Below are 24,623 nucleotides of genomic sequence, written 5' to 3' on the forward strand. Positions count from 1 at the left end.
ATTGTATTTACCACTGTGTTGCCAGTAATATAAGCAACCACAAAATAAAAAACAGTGGCCATAAGGGACAGTCAAATCTCTATTAATATAACAAAAGCAATATTTTTTTTCCTATGAATTTATGTGTGAATATTTTCCAGGCTGAGAATTGTTCAGTGAAGAAACTCCCAGGTAATTTTCAAAGGTTGAAGACCGCAGAATTTCAAGATCTTCTAGTTGCTGAAGGCCTTGAGCAGATGTTCTCCATTCCATAGTGTGTCCATTTCTTGTCCCCCTCCTCCTCTTCTCCGGTTACATCAGTAATGGATTAAGCAATTAGGACAAACCCCCGAAAATATGCATTCAGTAATCAGTTTCAGATTATTCACTCAGCTTTAATAAAAAGTCAGCCTTTTAATGTCAGCCTCTGCTTGTAGATAAATAGCTCTCGCTGTGAATCAGCCTTGTATGGCTGTGAACCAAATGGTCAGTGAATTCAAATGCTGAGGAGATGACCCTGTTGTAATGATTCCACCTACACTGAAAACCAAATTGATTTATGAAGAGGAATAAATTGGCTTAACAGTGGACGTGATATGAAGAGCAAACTGGCGTTATTTTCCATTATTCGTTTGAAACTATCGATGCAATTAAATATCACTTACTTTTCTCTCTCCTGCCAGAAAACACTGTATCAGACATAGAAACAAAAATAATCATAGTCTGGCAAATGAGCTGAAAGTTCTTCCCTTGTTATACTCTCAGCATTATTTGGATCACAATGCATGTTTGCCACTTAGACCAGAGTTCAATCTCACGTGCCTGTTGATTAGTGCTAGATAACGTATATACACACACTGCTCATTCACGTCATGTTGTTTATTGAAAATACAAAATGAGCTTTAATTTTAGGAAGACCTTATTGCATGGAAACTATGAAACATTGTCCACTTAACAGAAATATGTGATTTATTTTTCTCTTAGATGAGAAGCTGCTTTGTACAATTTATCAGTTCCCCCCCCAAAAAAAAAGATAAACCGTTTTGGAATCATTTTCCCCGCAGAAACATCTAAGGTTCTCAAAATAGCAGGAGCAGTTGGCCAATAAAGCAATTTGAAGTTCAAGTACCTCTATGCCCTATCCCAAAGTTTTAATTTCACCTCACTGAAGCCAACCAATTTTATTTTCAGAGAACATGTTATTTGGCAAGCACTTTCCTTGTCACCCATGTGACTTTAATATGACAGAATACTCTAAAACTAGCCAACACCCATATAACTCCTGACTAAAAGGATCCTTAAAGGAAAGCTGTCGTGTTATGGATCAGAAATTGAGTCATTTGAACTTTATGTAACTGCAGAAAAGGAGGATCAGTATTTCTTTGCTCTTAATGGCTGCGGCTTTGCTTATTTCAGCTGGTTTTTTTATTTATGAGTTAAACATACTAACCTAAACTTTTTTTAGTCTCTTCTTTTCTCTGTTATTTCAGTCCATTCTTCCTGATTGGGAATCACTTTCTGCTCTGGTACATAAACACACATAACCTTTGATCTTCAGTTTACACAAGTGAAATAAACATTGCTTGTACTTCTCTCTTCAGTGTGAAAAGGATGTGCTCCTTTATAGAATTAGGGTGGAGGGGGAATTTTAATTTTTTAAATTTTTTTTGTTGTCCCCTAACACCTCTAGAAGGCAGGAGCAGATCCCTGCATAGTGGTGCCTTTCCTCTTAATTAAACTGTGAAGCTATATGCTCATATTTTTGCCTGCATAGTTCTGCATGCTCACCCATAACCCATGTCAAGGAGTTCTTTAAACTTCACGGCATTTGAAGTACCTTGAAGCTGTTATTGAAATATTCTTATTTACACCTTGTGCCCCTAAGTGCACTCTTGCTTTTAGTGTGCTCACAGGTTATCAAACTAGGATGCCAATCTTTTTCTTTCTTTTTCTGCTTCTATATCAGTGTCTGTGGGTTACTTCTGCACCATTTACTTAAAAAAAAAAAAAAAGAAAGAAAAAACGAAGAAAGACACAACAGGACCACTATTTGTAGGAATAGTGTATGTATGGAAGGGAAAAAGTGATCCTTTGGTCTCTATACAAGGGGTATAAGTACAGAACAGAGATAACTTTTGTCTTTATTTAAGCCCTGGATTAGCATTTTCTATATTTTGCTAGATTATAGATGTTAATGTACAAGACAAGTCTGGTCAGCCTTCATCTAGGAAAAAATGGGCAAATTTGAACAGCTTTACAAAACATTTACTGCCAGGATGTTCAGTGCCTGGAGCACTTTTTATGGTTCTAACAAACCTGTTCAAAAAAAGTGAAAGAAGAACAGTCTATAGCTATTTGAGGTGCAAGTAGAGGCAGGAAAAAGGTTCTTGAGCTAAAGAACCATATCTGCAATTAGATAGGAAGTTAAATTAGAAATTAACTTTCAAACAACCCAAAGAACGTTATATAAATCAACCTTTCTCTTAAAGAATATACAATGAATATATGAATACCATATTTGTGTAAAGATTCAGCTCTGATGACTGAGGATTTTTCAGGACTGCAATTTTTAGAAATATATTTTTCCTTTTTTTTAGCCTGAATTCTATAGGTGTAGAGCCTTTAAGATATCTATTACTCTTTAGAGAAGATTTCTTTAGGAAAAGCAAGACAGTAAAGAATCTTTCCTGAAAATTTTACATACCTTATGGGGAAATGTAATGCAATCTTTCAATTCTAATAGACATATTGGCCTTTTTACACAGTGCTGTTTGTAAAAGCTTCTTATCAATACTTGATGTTTTTTAATATACATTCATTGACCTATTCTGTTCTTCTTTGTAATAGGTGTAGAAGGAGATTATTTGTAACTTCCATCTCATGAGACTTGTCTAACTGCTTACTGACTGTAATTTGCTATGTATATTGTTTTAAAAAAGATGAGAATGGAAAAAAAACCAACACCTCTGTCATGCAGTTATTTTGAGTTGTTTTGGAGGCCAAATCCTATGGTGATCCAAGCTTGGTCAAGACCAATATATGGCATACTTGTGGATGCAGTTTCATGACAGCATATTGTAATAATGAGCATAATAGTTATGGTTAATATTTAATATCCAGAGACTGAGATTGTCTCTTGCCTGGTATTCTTGCTACCATAACCCTGCAGGAGAGTGCTTCATTCATATTCATGTTGGAAATTCACAGAGGTTTTTTCCGTAATCCTTTCCAAAGGGTTATGCTTTTATTAAAAAGAAGACGACATTCTAAAGGATCTGGAGATCAAAATAATCTGATTTATCAACTGGAGGAGCCAGCACTAAGTTTTATTATGCGTCCTTTCTTCGGCTAAATGATTTGTGTCAGGTAGGTCATCTTCATTTTTCACATTTTGGAAATACTGTATGAATACCTCAATGAAATTTGAGGAAAAGAATTTCATTAGGTAATTAAAAAAAGATTGAATTATCATACTGATCTGGGTAGCATGCCAGTTTGTGCCCCTTTGAACTGACACAGCTTAGTTTCACACTCTGACACTGTTTTACATCGAGCTAATTTGAGTATTTATACAGTTAATAGAGGCCAACAACAGAATCCTGGCAAGACTTATAAGGTTTCAAATTCATATAAGAACTTTCTAGAGAAGGTTTCAAGTTCATCTCATCTGTGCCTGGTAGATTTGGGTGGGAGAAATAATTTGGAACACTCTTCTGCCCTTTCTAATTCTGGTCATGTTGGTTTTTCTTACTGATCATCTTAACCAGAGTTAGTATAAGTTCTATTCATATATTTTTTTGCTTCTATTATTTCTTTTGTCTCTGAGCCCCAGGATTGCCTCCAAGCCCTGAACCTTTCTAACCAAAATCTTTTTGTAGGCATAACATATTCCTGAAACTCAACATTAATTTGATCAAGTGAGGAACTCTAAATTTTGTGTAGTTCCAAATTCAATATGATAAAATTTGCCAACGCTCCTGCGGTTAATTTGGAATACTCTTAGTGAAAAAAAAAAATAGGTTCTAAATTATATATTTTTTTAATATTAAGGTGACTGAGAAAAGCCTGATAACAGTTCAGAATTTCCTCTCAAGGCGGAGTTGTACAATGGTTTATGTTTACTTCATCTCACAACAAAGTGACTTAGAACTATCCTTCTGTTTAACGTAACCTGAGGATTAAAAAATCCCCAGATGTCAACTCCTTGATTACAAGGAAGCAATTAGTAATAGAATCTAAATTTATATTCCTCAAGGTGAAGAAATAAAACCCCAGTGAGAGTAATTTCTGTGGGCTGCATTTCAGAAGAAAGGATACTTTGAACAACAAAAACCTCTACAGTTTAATATCATTAAAGTTACAGCAGTTAGTGTTGCTATGCTTTAAAATAAATAAATTTGTAAGGCTATTTCATCGTTAAAAGCACTTCTAAAGAAGAATATGTTTTGATAATTTAAATCATGAAATTTAAAATGAAAACGTTTTTAAACTTTTAGCTGTTTAAAAATTTAAAATGAAAAATTTAAGATAATCAACTCAATCTGTCTTTAGAAATTCTTACAACTTCATTGCTAGCTTACATACATACAAAGGTTAAATTCTGAGGATCAGAATTTTTCCCTATGAAAAATTTTCCCTACCACATTTTTCCCTATGAAAAATCTGGCTTGGTGATATTAATTCAGTTTATTATTTCAGAAAATGTCATTAATGGTTTAGGGGTATTTTGCAATTAAATATGCTGTCATTATCAGGTAAGCTAAATGAAAAACAATAGCTTTGGCACTACTGATATTAAAAATTCAAGAATGTAGGAAAAGTATGAATTTATAGATGCTGCAAGTGTGCTATGGAAATCAACTATCCTATGGAGAGTTTTATGATCTTTTTTGGTAAGATGCAGTTTGATCTATTGCACTGCATAAACAGGATTTAAACTTAACCCTGCTTATTAAAGGGTAGCTGTTTCCTTAACCCCTCATATACTCCAGATGACTTTAAAGCCTTCTCTATTCAGTGATACCCTCAGACAGGCTGCTGTGCAAGGTACTATAATTTGGATTTGGTAAGGACATGTTTCCCTGGGTTTCACTTCAGGTGCTAAGTGCAATATATTCCACTGGTTTTAAGCAGTTTTGGATTAGATGCAATGTCTTCAGTGTAACTCACAGATATAACTTTCAGAAACCCATTTCTGAAACCAAAGATAGTAAAACTTAAAAAAAAAAAAAAGTATTATTTTAGAATCTCTAAAATAGAGGGGAAGAGGATATAAATCATCTTAATCTTTGGTGTTTAGTATTTCTTAAAAGAATTTAATTATTAAAAAATATTCTTTATTATCATTATTACTAAAAGGGAAAAGAATAGCCAATCCTGATAAGAAAGAAACCTACAAGAAAGGACTGATGTTCAGCTCATTTTTCTATTGTTAAGACTTCAGCTTATTGAGGTTGTTGTCCAAGAGCAAGCCTTTTTGGTGCATCCTTGCCCCTCTCCACCCCGTCTTTTATACTGGATGGTCTTAAAATCCCAAAATTTCTACTTGTGAATGTTTTACTTCATTTAAAAACTTACACTATCATAACAGTCACTTTATAATTATTAAACATTTAGAGTATGGCTTTGTGTTGCTGCATACTCGTGCTTATACAGGGTATCTTTTGCATAAATAATATGTTCCCTGGATCTTGAGGATCCACCACCTAATTATTTCATTTTTATTTTGTGTTTGCCCTTATCCAGATATAGCATCCATGTGGCTTGTTGAGGTCTTCTTTCTGGTGGTTTAAGGGGAATAATTCAAGCATTGTACTGTTTATTTGTCCACATAGATCTGCAGGCAGATTATACATCCTGAAGCTGTGGCCTTTTTTGTGATGTAGCTTTTTTTTTTCTTTCAGTGCTGCTGAAGATAAATATTTAGTGAGTGACTTACTGGCTTTTTGATTTCCTCCAACTTTTTATTTACTTTGTGACATTTTACTAGCTTTTTTTTTATTGTTTTTTTGGTGCATGATTACTCCATCTTAAGGTCATATACTTTGAACTGAATAAAACCCAGTCAATTATGTCTGGACTGTGGTCAGAGTTGAGATTACAGCAAGTACAGACAAACCTAAGGTAGCACTGCTTTAAGTAGCTCAGGTAACCTAACATGAAAACTTGTGTGACTGCAGTTCTGTAATTCTACCAGTTCTTTCTGGTGCTCAGATGGTGTCACAGAGGAGTTAAGGTGTAATATGTAAGCCTAAGGAGAGGCTCAAGAAGTACCATTCCCATGAAGCCTTACAGAAATTCACTCCAAGCTGAGTGATACTTTAAACTCAGGGGTGCCGGGCTGAGGGGAGAGGCACTTTCTTTACTTCTGTCATCAGTCCTTGCTGATCATCTCAGAGTTGATCTTATAGAGAGAGACACTGGCACTTTCTCATGGCCATGAACAAAAAATGCATGCCCAGGATTGTTTCCCAGTATCAAAGAGGAGAATTAAAGCATAGTTCTCAAAAGAAGGGGATCAAAAATAGAGCCTGGAGACCGCTGGGAACTGGAAAATCTTTTAAACTCCTTTAAATCTTAATTTAGCTGAATTGCACCTACGTGTAATTATTCACACTTCCAGCTACGTTATAACATATCCACTTCAGTTTGTTTTTCTTCTGAATGATGAGTTGCTTAACAGTGGCTGATCATTACCCCTGGCTCTTTCAGCTGCTCTTGCACAGAACACCCAGCTCTTACTTTGCACCTTTCTTTTCTAGTATGAGGTGACAAAAGGTTGATCCAAGAGATCCAACTACAAGGGAACTACACACTGGTCAGCCTCAACTCAATCCCTGGCAAGGTGTTGGAGCAGCTAGTCCTGGAAACCATTTCCAGGCACATAAAGGACAAGATAGATAGTAGGAATAATCAGCATGGCTTCTCAAGAATAAGTCATATTTACTTGATAAACTTTTAAATGAAATGCCTGACTTGGTAGGTGACTTCCAGAGGTCTCTTTCAATGTCAGCCATTCTGTGAAGGCATTGCAAAGCTTTGCTGAATCTTGTAACTGTAGATTAAACATCATTGTTAGTGTAGAAGTCTTCTTATATGGTATTTGGCATGGGTGTATAATGCCTTTTCCGTTAGATCTGTTTCTCTGTCATCACAACCTGCTTTCTTTCATCTCTTTTAAATATACAGAATTCATTTGTCCACTCCAGAAAATCACTGTATTTTTTTTTCCTCTGTGATGATGTAACATCTTGCAGAAATCTGATAACTATAAACTGTTAAAGTTAATAGGAACTCATCAAGAATTTTATCTATCAATTCTGAGATTTTTTTTTTGGCTAAATATTAAGAAAAAAATTAGATCTGATAACAATAATACCAATAAAGGAAACAACATGATCTTCATTTTATATTAATGAAAACATATTTGATGGAATAATATCTTCAGAAACAGGTGTCAAGTACATGATTATTACATAATGCTTTTAGTTCAGAAAGTGAAAAAATACCTTATGCACTCACAATCCACAAGAAATAGAAATGCATAGATTTGCTTATCCTCTTGGAAAACAGCACAAAAAGTCTGTCACAAGTCAGTTTGCTTAACAGATATATTGTCCTATTGTTTTCAGGCTGAATGTAGGTTAATCTCTTGTTATTTTTCCACACTGTCGGTATCACGCAAAATTGCTGGAGCTGCTGTCATAGTGAATATTGACAAACTTGAAATAGTGTAATGATAGAAAAGATAACTTCAGAGGGAGACGTTTTTCCTCCTAAAAAGTACAGGCAGTTCATTGCCCAGAATATTTTTAGCTGGACTTTTTTTTTTTTTTTTTGCAAGGAGACCTGCCTTTTACAATTGTTATTGGAAATTCCCTAGTTTTGTGAAATATTTTCCTTAGCAAAAGTAGTATATTAAAAAAAAAGTCTAAAATTATATATTGTCAGCATCAAATCACATTTCTGAACCACAGTTAGTTAGAAGTGAAATTGGTGTGTGACTTAAAAGACCATTAAGGATTTCCTGTTTAAAATATCATTTTTGTCAATCAACTCTTTGGGGCTGATGCATGTAATATTTCTGTTCTGTTCCAGGTTTTATGGGAATATTTCACTGAAAAGGCTCAGCTATACTTTGCTATGAGGGCAAGCCAACACACTATCTTTGACATGACAAAAGTTTTTGGGAATGTTGAAATGTTTTGATATAATCAAGCTGTCAAAAACTCAGACAAGATAGAATTAAAATTTGCGTAGGGCTCCAACTCAGCACTCCTGAGCAAACCACCTGCAAGGTAATATTCAGTGACATCATTTGAGGTGACAAAGCTTTTCCAGAGATCACCTTTTGTGCTTTACCTTCCTGCAGGCTGATCTGGTGAGTGTGGCAGGGTGGCAGTGTTCTGTGTGTTTAATGGCTCATTTGCTGAATTTGAAGGGTTGTACTGAGTGAAACAGGGTTTGCTAGAAGGGGTTGAAAAGTTGAGACTAAAGAAGGAAGAGGTCCATGAAGGCACTGCATACTGTTACATACTGTTGGTGTGTGCACGTGGCACACAGGACATCACAGGCAAAACTTGAAGATTTTACTTCTTCTGTAAGTTGTATTCAAAGTGATTATTGGTCAATTTGATTTCTAATATTGGAGTTAGGATTACGCTGATGATAAAAAAAAACAAAAAGCAAACAAGAACAGCAAAGTCTGCCTAATAGAAGACAACAAGGTTATCCGTGTAATGCGTGTTGAAATTTTGCCTTTCTAAAAAAAACAAGTGCAGTGGTGACAGGGTTGGCAGATGTAAGCAGGTTGGGTGACAAATTTCAAGCTGTATAGTGCTCTTTTGGCATGTGGGATTCTGGTCATCTTAGGCAGATTAGAGAAAAAGAAGAAATTGTTGCCGAATGTGAGGCGGCAACAAAAGTACTGGGCAAAGTGGAGCTGGCAGAGCAGACACCATATGCCAACATTTGTTCCTTTTAAAAAGTAATAACACAACACTTTCCCACTAACTGTGAGTATTCAACTCTTGTTCTTTACAGGACTGCAGTGGAACTCAACAATGCACAAGCACATCCTCAAGCCTTCATTAAAATTTCATTTGTGCAGCAGGGCCCCCCCCCCCATGTCAAAAATGAGGTGGCAGAAAATGGCTCAATAATTGCAGCTGGTGAGGCAATGCAATGAAGACACATCTTTAATGAAGAGAACAGAATGCAGTCATGCTCAAAAGGCATTTCCAAACACACAAAAAGCTAACAGGAGAGGTGGCAACCGCAATATGCTGCAGAACACGAGATGCCAGGTATGTATCTTGATAGATACTGTTAAAGAGATTAGAGACATCTGTGCATGCAAAATAAAAAACCTTTTGACCATATTCCTTTATGTAGTATGGTGTTGGCTAACTTTGACCAGTGAAATGGTGGATAAGCAAAGGACAGGGATGCAGTTTGAAAACACCTTTGGTTCCACTAAATCATATATACTGATAAACTTTAAGAGGATCGTGGGGCTATTATTATATTATTTTATTTTCTTTTTTTTAGAAGAGCACTTGGGCACTTTTTTCCCAGCTTTGCTTCACTGAGTGCATCTAGAGGTCTGTGAGCTACTTCTATCACTGATGAAGTATGTGTTGATTTTCAGATAGTAGTTCTACCTGCCAGATTGTAACACAGTCCAGTTCACTCATAAAGTCTGCAGAGACATATCTAGTAAGCTCAGAGAAGAAAGATACTTTTGGTATGCAGAAAGAATTTCAGTGCCGGTTGATTGGCTTTCATTCAGTGTCCATATTTCCCCCCCCCCCCGTTGCTGTTTTTTCTATGTATGCTGGTTTTGGCTGGGGTAGAGTTGGTTTCCTTCACAGTGGCCAGCATGAGGCTGTGGTTTGGATTTGTGCTGAACACAATTATGGTAATAGAGATGTTTTTGTCGTTGCTGAGCAGGGCTCACACAGAGCCAAAGCCTTTTCTGCTTCTCGTACAGCCACGCCTGTGAGGAGGCTGGGGGTGCCTGGGAAACTGGGAGGAGACACAGACGGGACAGGTGACCCCAACTGAGCAAAGGAATATTCCCGAATATACCATGCTCAGTGGGGAAGAAGGAGGAAGGGGAAGGATGTTTAGAGTGGTGGCATTTGTCTTCCCAAGTCACCATTACGTGTGTTGGAGCCCTGCTCTCCTGGGGGTGGATGAGCACCTGCCTGCCCGTGGGAAGTGTTGAATGAATTCCTTGTTTTGCTTTGCTTGTGTGCACAACTTTTGCTTTCCCTATTGCATTGTCTTTATCTCAACCCACAAGTTTTCCAGCTTTTACCCTTCCAGTCCTCTCCTCCATCCTGCTGGTGGGGGAAGTGAGCGAATGGCTGTGTGGTATTTGTTTACTGGCTGGGTTTAAACCGTGACAATCCTTGTGACACTATGGTATAAATTAAATTTATAGATCAAAATCTCTTGGCACCTCAACTGGTGCAGGTCTGAAAAAAAAAAATCAGAAAGGATGGAATCAAACAGCAATATTCCACAGATGGATAAAATCACTAGAAATTGAAGGCAGTAAGTTATCAATTGGATGTTTGCTACAAACTAAATTTGGTTTGATCCTTTCCTTTAGCTTGCCACTAAAATGTAAGCCTACTTTTTTTTTTTTCTACTGAAATAACTGTAATCATCAACCAAAGTGAGACAAAATTTTTACTGAAAATAGAGTTTTTGGAAATCAGTTTGAAAACCGAAGAAAATGACCAGCTTGTAATGTTTTCTGCAGCTCTGTGAGTATACTGTAAGTTAGCTGGCTAACTAGCTCAGCAGCAGTCCCCAGCTGGTGCAAGCCCAAGCAGTGTATCCATTCCACATCCTTTTTATAACTCCTGTCTTACAACAAACTGTAGTTACTTATGTGAAGATGCAGAGTAATTGCTTAGAAGTTCAGATAAGTCCACGAGCAGATGTCAGTCCTAACCAAGCAGGCAGGGAGATGAAGAACATATAAGAACAGCAGTTCTTGCAGGTGAGCATGTTAAATGCCAGCCTGTGTTTTGGGGTCTGTCTGCCACTATTAGTGGAAAGTAGGTTTCCTTGGCACTGTGGGCGTTAACAGGTCTGACACAAAATTCTCTTATTCTCCCTCATGGTCTTCAGAATAGGAAACATATTACTGGGGTAGCTGAAATGGTCTCCACAGCAGCTTGCCATTGCATTATGTTGGTAGGGAGCCTAATTTACTTCTCCATTCGTGCCATCCCCTAGTTATAAAGACAGGAGATATTTTTGAATCCATAACACTTGTACCTGCAGCATAAAATCATTGATGCTGCTTTAACTGTGTCAAGGGGATAATATTTTTCTATTTTAGTAGATGTGCTGCATAGGTAGATCCTGTAAAAAAAGAGATTTCAGACTTATATCAATAAGGAATATAAATACATAAAAAGTAGGAAATTTAAAAAAAAAAATTAATTTGAAAATGGAACATTCATAAAATTGGGGCCTGGTTCATTTTTACTGTCTTTGTCATGAATTACATGTTTCCTAGACGAAGGACTACTGGAGAAAAAAACATTATGTAAAGAACATGATTCTTTAATTTAGTAATTTGATTTATAGATAATTCCAAGAGAACAGTGTGACACCCTCAATTCTGATAATAAAAGGTAAAGCAAGAAATAGCCAATCCCAACTATTATTAATTTTTTCAGGTAAAGTTTAAATGATATATAGAATGATTTGCAAACTTTATTTTTTAATATTTATGTTATTTCATCTTTAAATATTCTATAAGTTTACACTAAAAAGTGAAAGCAAAAGATGATGGAAAACAAGAAAGGGGAAAGGGAAGAATGTTTCACAATGGAATTTTGTACTTTCAGATAATGACTCCGGAAAAAGATTGCCTGTAATTTCTTCTTTACATCAGAAACATTTAAAACAGACACACTGATTTGGTGCCAAAAATATTTACACTGTAGTAATATATGCTATTTCTTAGTACAAAAGATACCACCTGTTTACTAGAATTTAGAGTAGATGGTTTGAAAACACGGTATTGTTAAGAATAACCTTTTGAAGAAAAATCATGACCTGATGCTACCTACAATATTGTACTGGGTTTTTTTAAAAAATAGGGTTCTTTAAAGAGAAAAAAAACACTTGATAAGGAGAGAAAGAAAGCCTCTTTTCTAACTGTTAAAGACTCTTTACTTTCTTAATTTTACATCAGGGTTACTATTTGACAAGTATCCCTGCAACTTGGGCTGAACGTACCGAGATCTGCAAATCCATATTCGATTTTGCGCAGCAGATCTTGTCCTGGAAAAGAGATTGGAATGTGGATTGGCATTTATGAAGGAGAAAAACAATGGGCTTGATTTTCAGGCAAAAAAGCTTAGCTGAATTTAAGCTATGCAGGCTGAAGCGCAGTGTTCAATTTATGACCTATTTTTAGGAACACTATATCACTTTCTGTAACAGTGACAGATACGCACACACACACACATATATATATAATTTTACAGGAAGGAAACAAATACTCTAATTTTTCTTTGCATTGTAGCAGTTAAAGGAACAAAACATAATAATATCTTCCTTTCATCTCTATTTGAAAGCTGTTGGGTTTTGGCAGGAGAAGGCACCTCCTAGGCTGTAGATAACGGCTTAGCAGGAGGAGAGCAGTACATATCATCACAGCAAAGGGACTGTTGTAATATATATTGTGAAAGCGTATTATTCTTGAAACTGTCTGTTTGATGTGTTGTGCAAATACCTTGATGATTCTGAGCAGTGGATTGCAGCAGGCAGAATTCATTCCTCAGACTGCTGCATGGGAATATTAATGTTCACAGTGTCATGGAAGAGGAAGACTAGATCGTTCATTGATTAACCCATCATGAGACTGTTTGAGCCGATGTGTCTTATATCTTCTTCACCCTCTGTCAAATTCAATCTTCCCAGCAACTGAATTTTAAAATGTTAAACTGTTTTTAAAGTGTTAGAAAAGGACACGGTTACAAACTCAGTCAACCCTGGCTGTTCGTACGGACTGGGGAATGAGATGCTGGAAAGCAGTGCTGCAGAGAGGGACCTGGGGCTCTTGGTTGATGGCAAGTTAAATCTGAGTCAGCAGTGCCCTGGCAGCCAGAAGGGCCAACCATGTCCTGGGGAGCATCAGGCAAAGCATCATCAGCCAGTCAAGGGAGGGGATTGTCCTGCTCTGCTCTGCACTGGGGAGGCCTCACCTGGAATATTGGGGCAGTTTTGGGTGCCATGATATAGGAAGGATATTCAACTGTTAAAGAGTGTCCAAAGGAAGGCAATGAAGATGGTGAAGGGCCATGAGGGGAAGCCATATGAGGAGTGGCTGAGATAAGTTGGTTCGTTCAGCTGGAGGAGACTGAGAGGAGATCTCACTGCAGTTACAACTTCCTCGTGAGGGGAAGAGGAGGGGAAAGCACTGATCTCTTCTCAGTGGTGACCAGTGACAGGACCCGAGGGAATGGCCTGAAGTTGTGCCAGGGAAAGCTTAGGCTGGATATTAGAAAAAGGTCCTTCACCCAGAGGGTGGTTGGGCACTGGAACAGGCTCCCCAGGGCAGTGGTTACAGCACCAAGCCTGACAGAGTTGAAGAAACGTTTGGATGATACTCTCAGGCACGTGGTGAGACTCTTGGGAATGGTCCTGTGCAGGGCCAAAAATTCGATGATCCTTATGGGTCTTTTTCAACTCAGTATACTCTGGTTATACACTCAGTGATTCTGTGATATTCTGTGAAATAACTGTAGGAATGTACCATTGCTTCCTTCAAGAAACAAAAAAAAAAAGATGAAAAGTTCATTTAATGCAGTCATGAGCATTAAAGTTATTTTTTACCCAAACTGCAATTTGGAGACGACTCAAAATATCTGAGTCACTGTAAAAATTATTTTGAAAATCAATTTGCTCAGTAGCTTATCAGCTAATTAGAACAGGACCAGTTTTCATCCAACCTGGTGCTGGTGAGGAGAGGAGAAAAAAGGATCCAAAATCAATACACATCTAATTTTGTATACTTAGAAAAGAGGCCTAGTTATTTTATGAAAGGAAGAAATTGGATTTAAAAAGAAGTCCCAAAGCGATGGTAGAAAAGCTAAAGTTTAGGCGTTAAGTTTTTGCCTCTCAGCCTTTGCAGACAGGTATCTATTCCTAAGGAACATGGTTTGTTATTAATATTTCCCCTTTTAAATGAAGCAAAATCACAAGAACAACCATTTATTTCTGCTCACTGTGTTGTCCATGCTCCAGCAGTACTGCTTTATAACAGTGTGTTGGAACAAAATATCAGAACGGAAAGAATTTATATTCTCTTGTCTAAAAGCCCTTATTGCTGAATTTTTGTTTGAAGGTTTTTAAAAGTACCGAGATAAATTAGATGAAAATGCTTCTGATCAATTAAGTTATACTACCACAACTGGTCTTGTAGCATGGTGAGGGTTACAGAATGCTAAACATGTGATTCACTTAATCTTTTCCAATTCATTTAATCTTAAACTCCTCAGATCTGAAGGTTATGCAGATGACAAGGACAAGGTTATGCAGATATACAGAGTAAGCCTTTGTCTCCAAGAAACCTAGAGGCTGCCTAAAATAGCAATTCTCTTTGACCTTGCCTTTGTAAGATGGCAATAAATGATTTTTGATTCAGACTTGCTGGGTTCATGGTGTTTTTCTAGCTAATGGGTGCTTGCTATCTGTGTCAGTGTGAATACCTATATAAAACTCACTAACAGCCCAAGTCAAATATTGATTATTTCTTAACCTGACTAACAAGGGAAACTTTTCTAGAATTTCTGAAATCTTAACAATAGAAATCGATGTGGTTTCATATCTTTGGGGAAATGTCCTCTGTCACAGCTAAACACCTTCGAATAGGTGGTGTCATTATGTGGGTATGGAAAACTAAGGTTCTAACCCAGGGTGCCATAGCTAAGGAAGTGCTGGTCCTTGCCTGGTCATGGCCATGCCATAGTGACAAACTCAAAAGCTCTCTGAAATTTTTAGGGGTTGGATTCTTTTAATGTGTCTGTTTCTTTGCCTGTAAAATGCTGTTCATGCTAATGCTTCCTTGTATCAAAACAGAAGCTTTATGAAGCAAAAATTATATTCGGAGATGTGCCTTGAGAACCCAAGCAGAATATTGTAGAACTGCAGAATTATATGTCAAAATAATATATAAAGTCAAAATTAACTTTATTGCTACCATCCATCTATGTCATCAAAGTTTTATTGCAACTTACAATGTACCAACTTGTGCCTTACTAGAAGAGGATTCAGTTTAGCAACTGAAAATACACAGATTTCACAACCTCCACAACAATGTGCACAAGCTGTAGAAAATCTGCAGATATAATCAAATTTTTGTTCCTAAGATCCAACTCAAAGCCATAGTTAGGATTTCTTGGGGAACTGTAAGAAAAACAAAACCCTTAAGCTTTTAAGAGAGTATTGTTGGAAATAAATATGTGGGGCTTTGGGTTTCTTTAATGTAAGAAGAAAAATATGGGTATATTGGTAGAGCAATACCATGGATATACAGCATCCTGTACAGAATTATGTTTCAGATATGTGGCTTACTCCAAATTTATTGCCAATAGTGCTGAAACAAAATAGATAGGATAAACACAACAGTGGGAAATGATACATTTTTCTGGAGTGAGCAAGATCGTAAGTGCTGTGATAGATGTTGCCCTGTGACCACACTAGACAGAGTTTTATAGTCTGCTTTTGAAGATCAACATGTTTTGATTATATTAGTTGAAAGAGAAAAACTGTATCCCAAATCAAATAAAACTCCACAGAGTAAGTTCTGCTTGCTTTCTTTGCTTATATTTTTTTTTTTGTTCATGTTGTGACAACCTGCAAAACCTGTCTTTCTTTTTAAAAAGACAGAGGGAGCCTGATCTACCTCTATAGGTTATACTTATGGCAGTGCTAAAACAGAAAAAAGAATAAGAAAAAAGTGATTCATATGTTACCTTATTACCTTTTCTTTGCTCATTTTTTTTTTAAATCAGTACAGCTGACTCCAGGTGAATAAATTATGAAGGACCAAGACTGAATTTCTCCGTGTTCAGTGCATTAATGCAAGTGTTCCCCACATGATCTGAGCTCTCTTAACAGAAAGAAAGTGGCATATAACATGAAATCCAGGCATTTTGTAGAAACCCCGTTTACAGAAGAATTATAGGTAAAGTATCCTCTCCATTTACTATCTTGCCTTCTTTATGTATGTCTCATGCAAATCTCATGTCAGTGCTCTTATATTCCTCAGAGATGCTGAGGAGAAACTGTATGACTGTGTAGTAATTCAGGTATTGATAAATATGAGATTGTATTTTCCATTTTTATTAAGTAGATGTTCCTCTATGTTCCTCTATGTTTCCTTCAGAAAACTTTAATTATCACAGATTTATCAAGACTACGAAGTAAATATTTAAATGCACCCTCCTCCAAATTATTTTTATGATGTAACTTAAGTTGCACAATTTATACAGCTCTCAAAAAAAGGAATTTAGGTAAACTATCTGACAGAAAGCAATATATAGAAACTGCCAAGTACCAGAACATTAAAACACTATTAATGATGAGTATTTAGGTGGAAAAAAGAGCACAGGTTTAGGATTAATCCAGCTATGGTAGATATGCATAGTCTGATTAGGTTTGTCTCATTCCTACAGTTTAATCTGTTATTTTGTAAGAAGCACCATTGTGTATCCTCACTAAGTCTCCTGTTGGACCTTTGAATATTTTCAGATAATAAACTTTTCCAAATCATGACCCTGATAGACCTAAATCATAATAAATATAACGTCTCGTAATTTTGGATAGCCCATTCTAAGTTGAGGTTGCTTCATGTATATGTGTTTTTTAACGAGCACAGGTGACTTCTGTGAGAAGATACCAGAAGCTAAAGGTGTCACTGACCCTTTAAAACCTAGGAGATGATTAGTAGAGTGATGGCAAACCACAAAACTACAGATAGGAGGCCAGCATTACTGGGGTCTGGTAAACACTAAGTCATCAAGAGAATTGCTAAGACCAAGCACGAGAACCAAAATGTTGTCCCAAGAAAAAGGGCTGGAAGGGCTCAAATTTCATATTAATTTTCATAGCTTGAGGATGCAGACTGGAACCAGAAGTACCAAGGATTTTCTGCAAGTCTTGGAATCTGAAAAGCCAGCTGGATCATCAGGAAAATTGATGAGGTGTTTGTTATGAGTGGTTAATGGAGAATGTCTGTACAAATATCTCCTTATGTCTTCAGACAACCCTTCAGGCACTCTGAGTTTCTCTGTTTCTGAATTCCTGAAATAATCTGGTTCCATTACAGAATTTTTGCCTGAGATTCTGATCATGACTTTCATAGAGTCAGGGGAAGTTCATCTCACATGGTTTTTTTGTAAAAGTGGCCAACTCCAAAGTAAACTATGTCTTTGAAATAAATAATAAAGATTTTTCAGTGCTGGAGCTTGAAAATGATTCGAGCTCTTTCAGATGAGCAAATTAGAGAATGGAACAAGTTCAAGTCAGTGTATTCATCATAACTTTAATACTTTGGTTAGGAAAGGAATTAGCCATTAGATATCTATTTAAGTATTTTTTTGTGCATGTGCATGATGGCCAAGTTATTAAGACTGTATGAAAACACAAAGAAAAAATACAGTTCTTTATATGATGAGAGAGATTAATCCATACTCTTCATCAATTTAGGGCCTATTATATATAGAAATGGAAGCGCTCTATTCAGCTTGGGTTGAGTTGCTCATAATTCTTTTAAGACGCTAATTAAATGTCTTATATCCAGTAAGTAATAGAGCCTGCTGCCTCTGACAAATGGAGTTTTGGCCAAAACCTATCGAGTTCTTTAAAAATGTCTGAAGAATGGGAACACTAAAATACATTTTATAGAAACCTTAAATCTAGTTTCAGGGAGGGGAAAAAAAAAAAAAAGAAAACATTCTTTGATGAACTTATGAAAGGAAAGATCTATTACAGGATGAAAGTCTGACCTTCTGAATTCTACTTTACAGGACGTGGAGAAGGCAAATTTCTTTGCTAAGGACATTAATTCTGTTTTAAACAATGTGTTTAAGTGGAAGATCTATGACCCTTGCAAAACCTCAGAAATTTTCCCTTTTAAAAAAAAAATAAACCAGTTTCTAAGGAAGGGTTTGATTCATCCTTTTCCTCGGGAAACCTCAGGATCAAATTATTGTAGCCCATTGTGCAGAAATCCCTTCATGTGCACGGTAGAATTGCGGCTAATTGCACTCCAGTGGTGCGATTAACAATTTGGAAGGAAAAGTGTCAGGCGTTGGGTCTCAAAACGCGAGCTGCAGTTCACAATCCAGAGAAAGTCTTGTGTATTTAGACATGCATTTTATATTGTTTCAGCCCCCAGTTAATTAACGCTGCTGGTAGAGCCCTTCTTGCTACCTATTGTATATGATACTTTTCAGAATTAAAACTTGGCCATGTTTTCTGCCTCAAGCTCTGTTGGACTTTGCAGGATAAAACAGCGCCTATCATGCATTAAGGAGAAGCCTCTCAACCTACTTAATTTTGTACCTTTGACTAAAGCTGCAGAAGAAGTGAAAAAGTTTTCCAAATTTGTTGAAAGGTGAGTGTTTGAACCTTGTGTTCATTTCGGCCATTGTTCTCTTATCCCCAGCTTTTTCCTGGAAGGTATTATATGAGTTTTTAAGATTCTATGGGGAAGTACAAACTTCACAACTTAAATCTAAAACGATAATCTGTAATGCCAAAACCATTTATTTTCTTTGCTTTCCATACCATTTACCAGAGCTGATGAGAATGGTGGCTCAGGACTGTAACAGGACCAAGCAAATCCCTGTTCCACCTACAGTGTCACCCAAGCAACAAGAACCAAGGTAGAAGAAATAAAGGGCTTCAACTGATGTACAGACTCATCTGCCTCATATGAAACACAACTTCGAGCTCTCACTTTCCTTCCTTGCTCTTCATCATGAACCATTTCAGTGTGGTGTTCTGAAGCTCTTCCAGTTTACACTCACGTTACTTCTGCGCAGCACAAAGAAGCAAAACACATTTCTAAGATTTAAAGCATGATTCCTTTCATGATCTAAAGGAAAAGTCTGAAAACATGTTCTGAACCCTGCTATGGTATCCCATGCATTATAATTCATGAATGAAGGTAAAACAGAGGGTACAGGAGTAGATGAGTAGGTGAATCAGATAACAATGAGTATTGTGGTAATGTGCAGCACCAGTAAAAAAAGTAAATTAATGTTGTTTAATTTTTAAAGGTAATTTGATTTAAGATTTCACAATTCTATACACCAGCTACTTGAATAATGAGATTAAAAACTAGGAACACAAAATGGAATTGTGTATAGGAGCACATTCCACATCACGTGTAGTTTAATGATTGTGGGCCTGATTTAGTCAGAATTACTTCAGGCATTGTCAGGCAGCATCCATGAAATAAACCCCAAAAATTTATAGGCCTACTCTTGAAGGGAGTCAGTATATAGTGAACAAAATTCACCTTTCTAAAAGTAACTATTTTTCTGTTGCAGTTAAATCATGCTCTGAATACGTGATGACTGTTCAAGTCATTCATGTTTGTGCTTTCTTTTTTCTGTTCAAAGAACTAGTCAGGAAATGTTTACATTTTACTGTGATGGTGGTGCAGATCAGAAGGGGTCAGGTGTATACCTCGGGTTGTCTTCCTGACCAAACACGCAGACAAACTTTTTCATCTCAAATTTCAATTACAGCTCAGTACTTTGTCTCCCCTCTCCACCTCCTTTAATGAGAAAAGAAGGAATCAATGCACATTAATGCTTCCCCAGACCTAGTAATTTATTTCAGTATGTGGCTTGCTTACACTGGCTTGGTCATTGGAGGAATGAAATCATTGTTCCTTCAAGACTACTTTGGCATCTGTGTAGGGAGTTCCAGTCTTGTTGAGTTTAACTAAAATAGGAACAGATCTCTCTTTCTCTCTAATTGCTTCAATATCAGGAAAAAAGAAATTGTTGGGTAATTCATGGTAGATCCCATTATTATAACATCTCTGGAATTTCCTGCGTAGTATAATAATCTGCAATCTTTCAGACAGAAATCCTACTTTTTTGCTCTCATTTATGCTAATTTTACATCTGTGTGACTTCTTTGAAACCAGATGCACCCTATCTACAGGGAAAAGAAACGAGAAATCAGGATATTAGTCCTCTGCACCCCATTTTAGAGATACAACTATTTCTGTGCAAAAAGTGCTGCTACCCTATTGACTCTGTCTTCAAAACCTGTCTCCAAACAGCACTTGCTGAATGAGAAAGAGGCCTTGCCTAATTACCTTTTTATATGCAAAAACTTGAAGTTTAATTGGCACTACTTAAGTGTTAATAAAAACACTATTAATACTCAGGGAAAATCATGAACCTACAGTAGGGAAGGCAGAAGTTTTAGCAATCAGTTTTCCAAAATGATATATTTTCTCTTCTGTTTTCTTTGCAAAGCTCCTTGTTAGTGTATTCAGAGTTGTCAAACATGTAGTAGAAAATATCTGATTAGAAGCTTAAAGGAGTTGGGGTTGATGCTGGAACTCTTGGGGTTTCTTTGGGTTTTTTTTCCTCTTCCTGGCCTTTGATAAACATCCTGATAGTGTTATTGTACAAACATGTTTTTCTGCACTAAATGATTGGTAGCAGTTTGAGTCCTCATAGTCACATCTTCTGAAAGTATTTTTGTATGCTGAAGCAACTTTATTCTCACTTAAGGACATTCTCACCTGCTTAAGCATTCTACTCCAACCAGGCAGAAAAATCACTCAAAACGATAACAATGACTCCTTGAAGGTTTTCCTGGGAGTCCTGAGCTGATGTGATTTCGCACTTCAACATCCACTGTCACACTCCTCTGCTTCAGAACGCTGGCACAGTGTACACAAATTGGAAGGAGGACATGCAAACCTCTGAAGGGGTTTTGTGTTTAAAGAGCAAAACCAACCCCCAGTCCCTCGGCTGGCAGAACAACCCTCGGGTATCACTCAGGGTATTCTTATGTACAGCAAGATAGGAGTGTGTGTGTGCTACTCATGTGTCACTGTTGCACTGTCAGCTTGGCCACATCTGAAAATCAGCCCTGCTGATTTTTATGGGAAATAGTAAACTACCAAAGGAAGATGTTTCTGTGCCTGGATCCTGCCTCTCCCACCACTACAAGCACTTTGCCTTTGCAGTTTCCAGCTGTGAAGTGGCTTTCAGTTATGGGCCCCTTACGCCTCACCTGGCTCCCATCCAGGCTCTTTTGTCTGCTTGTTTCTCAACTTCATTCCTTGCAGCCATCAAAACTGGCTGCCTGCATGGCAGACTGCCAAGGGATTTGTAGTAGGACTCTGGTATACTTGCTCCCACTTACTGATGCTCTCAACGAGGTTTTTGTAGCATGATCCCCTTCTTACCAGGGCTCTGTTCAAGAGAAATACACATAATTTTGCATTTCCTTAGCTGCAGCTTACAAACAAGTCAATAATAGCCCCTCCATTCCTTGAAACCAGTCTATGAGTAAGCAAATAGAAAATGTAAATGTGACCTTTTCCTTCCTTTCTAAAATGCTGTGGACTTGAGCCTTGTCTGTCATGTAGAGTATGATAGGCTATATATGAAAAGACAGATATAATGGCCCCAAAAATATTTTCTGAGCACTGTACTTAAGAAGTTATAACTTGTACGATGAGTAGTTTTATTGTGAATCTCTGCCTTTTATCTGCTTTTACCTGCCAGTAGGAAACTCTTACTCTTCAGGTCTTTGAAAAAACAAACTTTGAACAATTTCATGTGCAGTTAATGTTTTAAAACCAGTCTGAAAGAGAAATATAATGTCCAATTCTGCCCAGTTGTTTCTCCATAAAAAACTAATGTCTCAGGCCTGGAAGGGACTTCACTGTTTAAAATCAATGAATTTGCTGATGAATTATGGTAGGAAAATGACAGCTTCAATTAATCTGACCTGAATGTGTCTGTGGAAAACATTTGTTTCAACAGATCTCTGAATTTTAAAGTTTTAGGGTTTCTTTGGTTTTTTTGAAAGAAATATAAGAAATGTTGATATAATTAACTGACTTTTTAAGGGGGGAATATTTGACTACAAACAACTTTTCCTTTTGAAACTTTAGTTCATTATTTAAAAAAAAAAAATCAGTACCAAACTGAGAATTTTACAGAACTATTAATCCATATTTTTATTTTTTTTTTATTTTATTGAAAATTTGATTGTTATTTACGTATTTGGGGGATGGGGAAGATCACTATCAGTTATATGGTTTAATCACAGATCCAAACCAGACTTTTCTGCTCGTGGTAAAGTTTGCAACATTGATATCCTTTTTCCTGTTATTTGAAAGGCTAGATATGAGAAAGTTTATTCAGTCAGCAAGGAGCAGGGTACTTAATTTCCCAATAAGAGGAGTGCATGCATAGGAACACAAAGCTGTAATCACAGGGTTTGGAAAGTCCTATGAAGATAAGTAAAATAGCTTACTCTTAAAGCAAATGTACCTAGTTAAAGAAGCAATAAGTTTGGAAGCTAAATTTGGACGTTGTTTTAAATTATGTTAATTTGTTAATGGCATGTCCTGCAAATGGTACGTCTCTGCACTCATTTCAATGACCACAGACATTTTGCCAATGAGAAATTGAGTAGTTTAAAATTTACTGTTTTACGAGAGCACAGATTGTTTTGTGAACTGCTTACGAATGTTAAAATACTAAGGCAGCTTCCCTGTTAGACTGGAACAGTGTACACAGTTGGGATGAATAATTCATGTAACCAATTTATTTTATTTTGCTCTTAATGAGTTATCTATGAGGAGCACAAAACTGTCGTAATTTCAAATATTTGGCAAAAGTATTTCATAAGGAATTTTGCTGATAAGTTCTTGTTTTCCAGGTGATTTATTGAGAACACAGGTAGTTTACTAAGAGTATTAATTATATGTATTTTAAAAAAATTCAATGTTAGTTTTCATTGCAGATAAAATTTCCACTCATAACCGTATTTTTTTCTCTTCAAAACAGAAATATTGGGTGTCAAGTGAAACTCTCAAATATTGCAAGCCCAAAATTAACTTCCAGCACACATTCTCCAGTATTTATTTACCTTGAAGTGTTTTTACTAGCTAACTTGTTTTGAGAGGCACGTGTAGAGTGTAAATTAATATTTCATTGGGTCAGATTAAGCCTCCCATTGGTCTCTTACAGCATGAGAAATCTTGAATTCAAAGATTTCTAGGGAACTACTCCAGGTATTCTACGGGTTCTCAGCTTCCCAACTAAAGTGCCATTACTACACTACATACAAGTGTAGCAACCTGGATATATTTGAACTGGTAGGTATCTTGCTTATAATATGACAAGCCTTAAGGGAATAGTGTTAGAGCACAGTGATCATTGTTGATAATGCACTAATCAAAGACTTGGAGTATTCATTCCTCTTAGCACCCTGAACTTCCTCGAAATCTTCTTATTTTTCTCTTTATTTCAGTAAGTTGTATTATGAAACATGATGTTCTCACCTGCCAGTGCTCTTCAGTTAAAGATCATAAAAAAAAGACAGATCTTGATGGGACCTTGTTTTTTGGAACACTGCCTCAAAGAAGAAATTTAGATGAAATATTTTTCTTTTATCAACCCTTTCTTTAAAGCTGTGAAGTACTTGACAGAGAATAGTGTTGAGGGAGACAATTTTTGGTAAGGAAAATGACAAAAATGAGGTATTCCTGCTGTTGCTACTTTGTCAGTACTCTGAATTGCCAAGTATGAATGCAGTGTTTTCTCTGTAATACCTCCTGGAGTGCTCCACAGCCTCTGTTGTGAGGAATTTCAATAAACTGTTTCTAATGAGTACTTTTGTAGACATTTAAATAAAAGCTTGTCATCCCCCTTTCTTCCATTTGCTAGTAAATCTTGATGAACCATTTGCTAGAAGCGATATCACTAACTACCCTGTCCAAATAAAGACAGCACAAGGTCAATGACTAATTCCTTGCTGGGGCCCTGTACTGCATAGGCAGAAAGCCATTTTTAATTCTGCAACTGCCACATAACTTGGCACTTTGGAGAATGATACCAAATATTTCCTGTGTAGTGAAACATAAATGTGTGTGTATATAGACAATATATAGTCAATGTCCCCTTCAGTTTTTCCACTGGAAAAAGCTGTATATTCTGCAGACTGAAGAGCTTCTAGAGTGAACTTAATACTTTGTCTTTGTCATATTCTTCTATTTCTTAGGTCAGAGATGAAGATATGGCCATAACTGTACCTGTTGCAACTGGCATTGCTGCTGTACTTTTATTTAGTAAACACCTTTCTCTTTTCTCTACTTCTCTTTCTCACTTCCCTAACAATGTGTACTGCATCCTGGGTGACTATATGTCTTCAATAATTTATTCAGTCTATTCACTGTGTCTTATTAAATTCTAAAGCAGCTCTGTTGTAAGGGGTTTTTATGTATGTGTAGTTTTGGTCTGCTGTCAGTCCACAAGTAGAAGAAAACAATCAAATCTTAGACTGCAGTTCTTGCTCATGCTGTACTCTGATATTGGTGAGCAGCAAACTAA

The sequence above is a fragment of the Pseudopipra pipra genome, chromosome 2 (genome assembly GCF_036250125.1).
Source record: "Pseudopipra pipra isolate bDixPip1 chromosome 2, bDixPip1.hap1, whole genome shotgun sequence".
NCBI lineage: Eukaryota > Metazoa > Chordata > Aves > Passeriformes > Pipridae > Pseudopipra > Pseudopipra pipra.